The sequence below is a fragment of the Fukomys damarensis genome, unplaced genomic scaffold (assembly GCF_012274545.1).
Source record: "Fukomys damarensis isolate Sample0158 unplaced genomic scaffold, DMR_v1.0_HiC HiC_scaffold_12, whole genome shotgun sequence".
In the NCBI taxonomy this organism is placed as follows: Eukaryota; Metazoa; Chordata; class Mammalia; order Rodentia; family Bathyergidae; genus Fukomys; species Fukomys damarensis.
This window is the reverse complement of record NW_022900924.1, coordinates 45,428,345-45,435,450: the sequence shown is the minus strand read 5'-3', so window position 1 is coordinate 45,435,450 and position 7,106 is coordinate 45,428,345. Positions and strand designations below refer to the sequence as shown.

The 7,106-nt window shown below is 53.0% G+C and overlaps 1 long non-coding RNA gene across 1 annotated transcript; it reads right to left on the bottom strand.

The window, feature by feature from the left end:
• Positions 1-339: 339 nt before the first annotated feature.
• On the bottom strand, positions 340-6,875 carry LOC117285720. The gene is made up of 3 exons (XR_004516830.1): positions 6,628-6,875; positions 6,463-6,534; positions 340-3,937 (listed from the first exon to the last, which is right to left on the bottom strand). It is a non-coding gene; the product is annotated as an uncharacterized LOC117285720 (long non-coding RNA).
• Between the last annotated feature and the right edge of the window lie 231 nt (positions 6,876-7,106).

Here is a 7,106-nt window from a genome sequence, read left to right as displayed (position 1 = left end):
GTGGAATCATAGTTTTTGAAACATTTTTATTAGTACGTGTGTAGTACATGTTTAATTCCTTGTGTGGAGCTGGGGCACATACATATCTCATCTTAATCGCTTTTCTCATCCCCTTCCCTGCATCCCCTCCCATCATCTTTTGATCCCCTTCCCATTGGAGAGAGATCTATTATCTATCCCTAGTTTTCTTCTTTATTTATACTTTGGGTTCCTCATATAAGAGAAACCATGCAATATTTAAACGCGGTTTGATTTCACTTCACCTTACAGTCTCAAGATGTATCCCTTTTCCCACAGATGACTCGAGTTTATCCTTCTTTAAGGCAGAGTAGTACTCCATTGGGTATAACTATATTTTCTTTGCCCATTCATCTGTTGATGGATGATCTGCTTCCAGCATTTAGCTATTATGCATTGTGCTGCTATAAACGTGAGTGTGCATGGATCACTGTAAAATGATGTCTTCAACTCTTTTAGAAAGATACCTAGAAGGGTCAAATGGAATTTCTAGTTCAAGTGTTTTGAGGCATCTCAGTCTGAAGATAATTGTTACACTAGTTTACATTCCCACCAACAATGTAGAAGGAAGGGCTCCCCCCACCCCACCCAGCCTCACCAGCACTTGTTATGATTTGATTTCTTGATGATAATAGCCATTTCTCCGGGCTAAGATGGACTCTCGGTGTTGTTTTAATCTGCATTTCTCCGAAGGCCACAACCATGTTAAACATTTTTCATGTGTTTGCAGTCTGTACTGTTTTGTGTCTTGCTTCGTTTACCTGAAGTAGTACTTTTCTTTTCACTCATGCTTCACTGCATAGATAAAGGTGCTCCTTTTTGTTGCTGGCGGTGTCCTATTGTATGGTTATACCATTGGCTATTTCTCCATTCTTTCGCCTGTGGACATGTGGGTTCCTTCCAGGACTTCAACACTTGAATGAGACTGCTGTCAACATTCGTTACAATTTGGAACGTGCTTTTCTTATCGACTGTGATAATATACAAGTGTGTTTTCTCGTGCAGATTCCTAGAAGTGGAATTTCTTAATCACAGGGCAGATGCACATTTGACTCCGTAAGACACTGCCCACGCATTCTCTAAACAGTTTGCACCACTTAACTCTCCCACCCAGCAGGGGGAAGTTCCAGTCTCCCCACTGCCCCACCGGGCCCATAAGGTCAGGCCCTTTGAGCTTAGCCACTCTTGATGGCATGCAATGACCTCATGCTGCAGTTTTACTTTGCCTGTCCCCGTAGGGAATGCTGCCGAACACGCTTTCGTGTGCTTATTGGTTCTTCCCTTGTTTTGTTTTGTGAAGTGTCTCTTCAAGCTCTGGAGCCTTGTTCTCTTTCCTCCTTATTTTTTGGACAGTCTCACTGAGTTTTAAATATTCCTTTTGTGGTCCACTCCTTTATGTCCCACAACTGCGCTAGCTCAGGCCCTTCCTGCATTTCAGCTAAGCCGTTTCAGGAGGCTGCTGACTGTCTCTGTGACACAAGCCCCACTGTGTGTTATGTCTTTGGTGGGGACAGGAGAAAACCTCTCTAAGTCAATCTACATCACCCCTCTGTCCCCCACAACCTAGAGGGACACATCAGGCAGCTCGGACAGCAGCGAGGCCCTTCGTGTGTGCCGTGTCCAGGGTTACCTCCCCGCATCCAGGTCTCATGGTTTGCAGACATCGGTCCCTTTACCTGCTGTCCCACAGCACCTCCTTCCGTAAACCCCAGAACACAGCCAGGGGTGCCCTCCAAGGAAGTGGGCTGCTCCTGAGTGGAGTCCTCAGATCTCCGCCTGCCCCTCTGGCCCTCACGGCTGCCACCGAGGAGGCCGAGGCCTTCAGTTCTCAGTTCACGAGAAGCCCACCCTGTGATGGGCACTCAGCAGCTGGCTGAAGACAGCATGAGCCGAGCCGCGTAGTCTGAGGCGGCAACATTAGGAAAACGCTGCTCACAATTTTAACTTTAAAATAAAAGCAGGGTGGGAAGAGGCAGGAAGGAATGAGCCCCAATCCCCTTGTTTTCCAGCCTCACAACCTTTTTGCTGGGAGGCAGAGTGCTGGCCACCTGCAGAGTGGCCTAGGCTCTCTCAGTTCCAGCCACGCCCTGGCCTTCTCCCTTCTCCTGAGTGCATGGTAGCCAGCTGGGGAGCCAGCTGGGGAGCCCAGGCCACAGGGCACCCTCCTGCCCTGAGGATTAAGCTCCTCTTTCAGCCCTTCAGGACCGCTCTGCTTTCCTCCCTCCCCTCTCATTTGGGAGCCCCTGGAAGGTGTGTGTGTGTGTGTGTGTGTGTGTGCGTATGCACACACGCACACACGTGTGCTAGCAATGCACCCACCTGTGGTGCCAGCCTACTAGGTGTCCGCCAGAAGCCGGGTGTGAGAGTCAGCAGCTCATGGAGCTGGGGAGCGGGGACTCAGCAGAGCAGGAAGCCCTGGCTCTGGCCCTCCTGCCCCTGTGGTTTGTCTGGGGTCTCAGCGCCCTCCTTACTTCCCTCAGTGAGGGGAGTCCCCGCCTCCAGGGCAAGCTGCTCCCCTCCTGGCATCTCTGACTCTATCTGGGGCTGCCACCCCTCTGCTCCCCACCTTAGCCCATGTTCCACCCTCCATGCCACAGGACTCCCTCGAAGGTAGGTATGCGACACCCACTCTCTTGTTCCTCGGTCTCCTCCTCTCCACCACCACCCTGACAGGTGCCCCCGTGCCAGTGGGTTCGGGGCCCCTGGCCCATGTCCTGCTGCCACCAGCCTCACGGAACCGACTTTCATGCCTACCATAGTCACTCAGTAGGTGGCAGAGGACCATGGAGGTGTGGTGAGCTGGCTCCAGTCTCCTCCTCCCTAGAAGCACAGCTCATCAGGGCTGGAGCTGGAGCCTCGTCTTGCACTCTTAACCCCTTGCCCTTGAAACTTGGGCCTCAGAATAGATGCCTATTAAATCAGTCTGAATACCACACTCTTGGATTTGGGGTTCACATGTACAAGAGGCAATCAAAATGTATAGAGAATGCGTAAATTCTTAAAACTTGTTAGAATAAGAGACCCATGGCCGTGAATTCCCCCTCAAATCCCCACCACCCCTTCCTTCGAACACACTAACCCCCTTGTCCCTGCCCCTTTCTGAAGCAGTTCTGGAATCCTCTTTTCTGAGTGTCTTTACGAGTTGTGATAAAAAATACAATGACTGCGGCAGCCGAATGCCATCCAACAGAAAGGCAGGCTGGGAAAGACATCACAAGATGTCCTCATCTCCTTACCCACCAGATCTGGTACTGGTGACTTCCGGCTCTTCCCCAAAATCAAAATAACCATAAATGATCACCATTTTGAATTAATTCAGGACATCCAGACAGCCACAACTGCTCAACTAAATGTAAAAATTTTTTAATGGAAACATCTGCTGTATTTTTTAAATCACACGTCATATATGTTAATGACCCTGTGGAAAGGCAGGAATTTGGCCTCTGCCTCCCCAAGGAGACAAATCTTTTCCCAGGAGACCCAGGGCTCCCTGCCACAGCCCGGGGCCCCAGGTCCAGGGCTCCCCACTCAGCCCTCAGAATGAACCTGTGGGAAGGGAAGTGACCCCAGGAATCCTCTCCCCCAACTTTCATTTTTCCCTTTCTTCATCATTGGAGGCACTGAGGAAAGTTACTTCTGAGTTTTTGTACTATAGCGCATCAGAGTTTGGAAAATATCTTCAGAAACTTAATGACAATGTGACCCAGCTGTAGTAACCCGGCCCCACAATTTCCCAGAGGCCTCCCGTGCTGCAGTGTGATCTCACCCGGTTCTCCTTCAGGAAGTGCTCTTCCTGTGTCTCGGAGCTGTGAGGGAGGGCGTGAGGGGCCTGGACCCCGGGGGATCACTCCGCGAAGAAGAGCGCCCTTTGTGACATTCAGGTGGCGTTCGCTGGGGTTCCCACACATAACCGTGGAATCTGGAAGATTAGCGGTGAAAAATGACCTATGTTAACAGGTGCACACTTGTGTATAAGTGGGATTTAGCCAAGCGTGGAATTATTTTAACATGGAAATAAGCTGTAGGCATTGAGAAGCCTCGCTCTTCTGACCACACAGGAACCAGACACAGGGTCAACACTGGAGAGTTTCTCAAGACTTGAAATGGATGTGTCCGGTTGGATTTTTCCAGAGGAAGCTACAATGTTACAGGAAAATAAACACCAAAGCTGTCCAAAACCCCACCACTGGGGTTGTAATTCAAAGGGTGGCCCCTTTCTCAAAGGAACAGGGAACAAATTTAAATTCCTAAATCTGTTCAGGAAATGTAATTTCAAATACACAAAAGCAGGTAAAATAAATCCAAATCCACATTTCAGCACAGTGTCTTGGAAAGGTGCAGTGACACAAGCAAAATAGCACCAGATACATCAGCAGACCTAGGTTTAGTAATCGTGACCTGGAACAAGAAGTTGCATGCCTCTGGGCCTTGACTTGCTGTTCTGTAAAATGGGCACCATGCAGAGCCACCACACCTGTAATCTCAACACTCTGAGAGGCTGAGGCAGGAGGATCGAAAGTTCAAGTGCAGTCTGGGAAAGTTAGGGAAAGCCTGTCTCAAAATAAAGAATAAAAAGCTGTGGATGTAGCTCAGTACAGAAGCCCTGGGTTCAATCTCCAGTGCCATGAATAAAGGAGGGTTGGGGACCATAAGCCACCCATAGTCGACCTCCCAGGGCTGGGGAGAGCCCGTGACAGAAGGGAAGAGCAGGTGGGTTTGCCGCTGGAGGGGGAGACGCTGAGGGAGGAGGGGCTCTCACAGCCCCTGCATCTGTTGCCGCAGGGGAAGTGGCTGGGAGCTACTGGTGCTGGGGAGTAGCGTGGAGTGAGCACTGCTCTCCGGGACTCAGGTCACAGCCTGACTTTCCCAGGAATCTATGCGGGGAACCTGGGCCTGAAGCCAGCAGGTTAATCCTGGGGAAGCACGTGGCCTGAATGAGTAAGCGAAACCTGCCTCTCCCCTCCGAGCCAGTGCCCTTGGGTTCCTGCATTCCTCCGCGGCCCTGCGTGTGAGCTCAACTTCTCTTCCACACAATTTTCTTGCCGGCGAAATGCTTTCAAGAGATACTAACTCCCGATCATCTCTCCTGGAGAAACACGTTGGTGGTGACACACACACACACACACACACACACACACACACAAACACACACATTCACACGCAGCGTCTGTGGTCCGGCGTCTTACTAAAAGCCAACCGAGTGTAGAAGTCGACTTTGGTGGGAGGCTTTGAAAAGAGAGGGGTGGGCCTCGGCTGATCAGCGATAGCAGCTGGGACAGTTTATTTTCTGTCTGCTCTGCCTGCAAGCGACACACCAAGTTGTTATTGGTCCTAACAGCTCCCCTCGGAGGTAGGTACTGTGTGTCCCGTTGTGGTTTCACAAAGGAGGCAGCTGAGTTCAGAGACACGCGGTCACCTACCCCGACTCACAGCCAGGAAGTGGAGGAGAGGGCTCAGCCCTTCCTCTGTCTCCCCGTGCATCCAACCTCTCCCTGTCCCAGGGTAGCACAGGAGTCGGGGATCTCCAGCTGTTCCCAGAGAGAAAGGGAGATGCCCTGTTTCTGAGTCCTGTGCTTGATCGGGGTATGTTTAGGTCTGCAGCCAAGCTGACCCTCCGGTCACAGCTTTGTCACTCTATCCCAGACGCCCACTGCAACAGCCCCGGTCCCTGGCTGCCTCCCTTCTTCCCACCCAGCGGCCCCAATGCCAGGCCCCCCGGGAGGGGAGGCCCTCAGCCCCCAGGAGCCTGCAGGAGGGGCCTGCCCAGGCAAGGCACTGACTCCCACGGTCCCTGCTGCCTGGCCCTGTCCGCCTGGGCCTGCCCCAGGGAAGGGGAGGGGAGTTTCAGTGTGTGATGAAAGCCACCGAAACCAGGGCCCAGCTCCCAGGAAACAGAGGGACAAGGCGCCGGGGGCCGGCTGCCCGGGCAAGCAGGATTGGACTTGCCTCCCACTGCGGAGACCAAAGACGGTGGCAGCATCACCCCCGGGGAGGGACTGGCCTCCCTGGAGCCTCTAAGCTTGCAAAATGATGAGTCCTGGCTATGCAGAGCGAGCCCTGCCACTCATCCCCAGGAATCCTGGGTGCCACAAAACCTGGGGTGCAGGAGCGGAGAGGGAGCACCCTGAATTTCGGTCCACAGTGGACTTGGGGACTCCACCCCCGAGACGAAGGTGCAAGGCGAAGTCAGGATATAACTCCACCTTGCCCACCAGCCCACAGTCTCCGGGATTATTTATACCCCAGGCTTCCCTGCCAGGTGGGAATTCACAGCATCACTGCCCATCTTTGTGGCCCAGCGGCTGTTCCAGTCCCACTGGCCTCAGAGTCTCACCTGCTTTGCTTGGGGGGCGCTAGGCAGAGCTTGTGAGGATGGGTGGGAAACCTAAGGACTGGGGAGAGGGACGGGAGAGGGAAATGAGAAGGACTAAGAGGTATACGTACCACACAGGCTGGCTCCCCAAGAGGAACGTGTTCATTCTGTATGGCAAACGTGCTGATACAGAAAAGGAGAAACTAAAAGCAGGAAACAAAGAATGCTAGGGCGGTGCTGTCCCAGGCGTGCGGTGCAGGGAGACCCAGCAGGGAGGATCAGGGAGTGCGGATCACCTTGGGCCCGAGCCCAGCTGCTCTCTCGGCTGCGCTGTGATGAGCCAGGCTGGTGCAGTGGCCCCTTGCTGAACTGCCAGCCGGGATCCTTGGCAACAGGAGCTGTGAGCCCAGTCACGGGGAAGGACAGAGAGGTCACCGGCCTCCTGCCAGCACAGAAGGTTCTCGGTGTCACAAGCGCCGATCTGACCTCTCATCTGGTCCTGGTCCTGTTCCCTCATCTGCCTCTGGGACATCTGGGCTTAGGCGACCTCTGGATGTTTACAACCCACAGACACAAGGCAGGGTCGAGCCGTGTGCTCTTTGAAGGCTTCTGTTTCCTGTCTTTGTCACCAGGTGGTTGACCTGTGTTACGGACGTGTCTAGATGTTCCCCAAAGTCTCCTGTGGTCACAGGTGGGGCTTTTGGGAGGTGGCTGGGACCTAGGGTGTGTGCTGCTGGGATCAAGGATGTGGTGCAGGGGTTGATTCGTGGTTTGC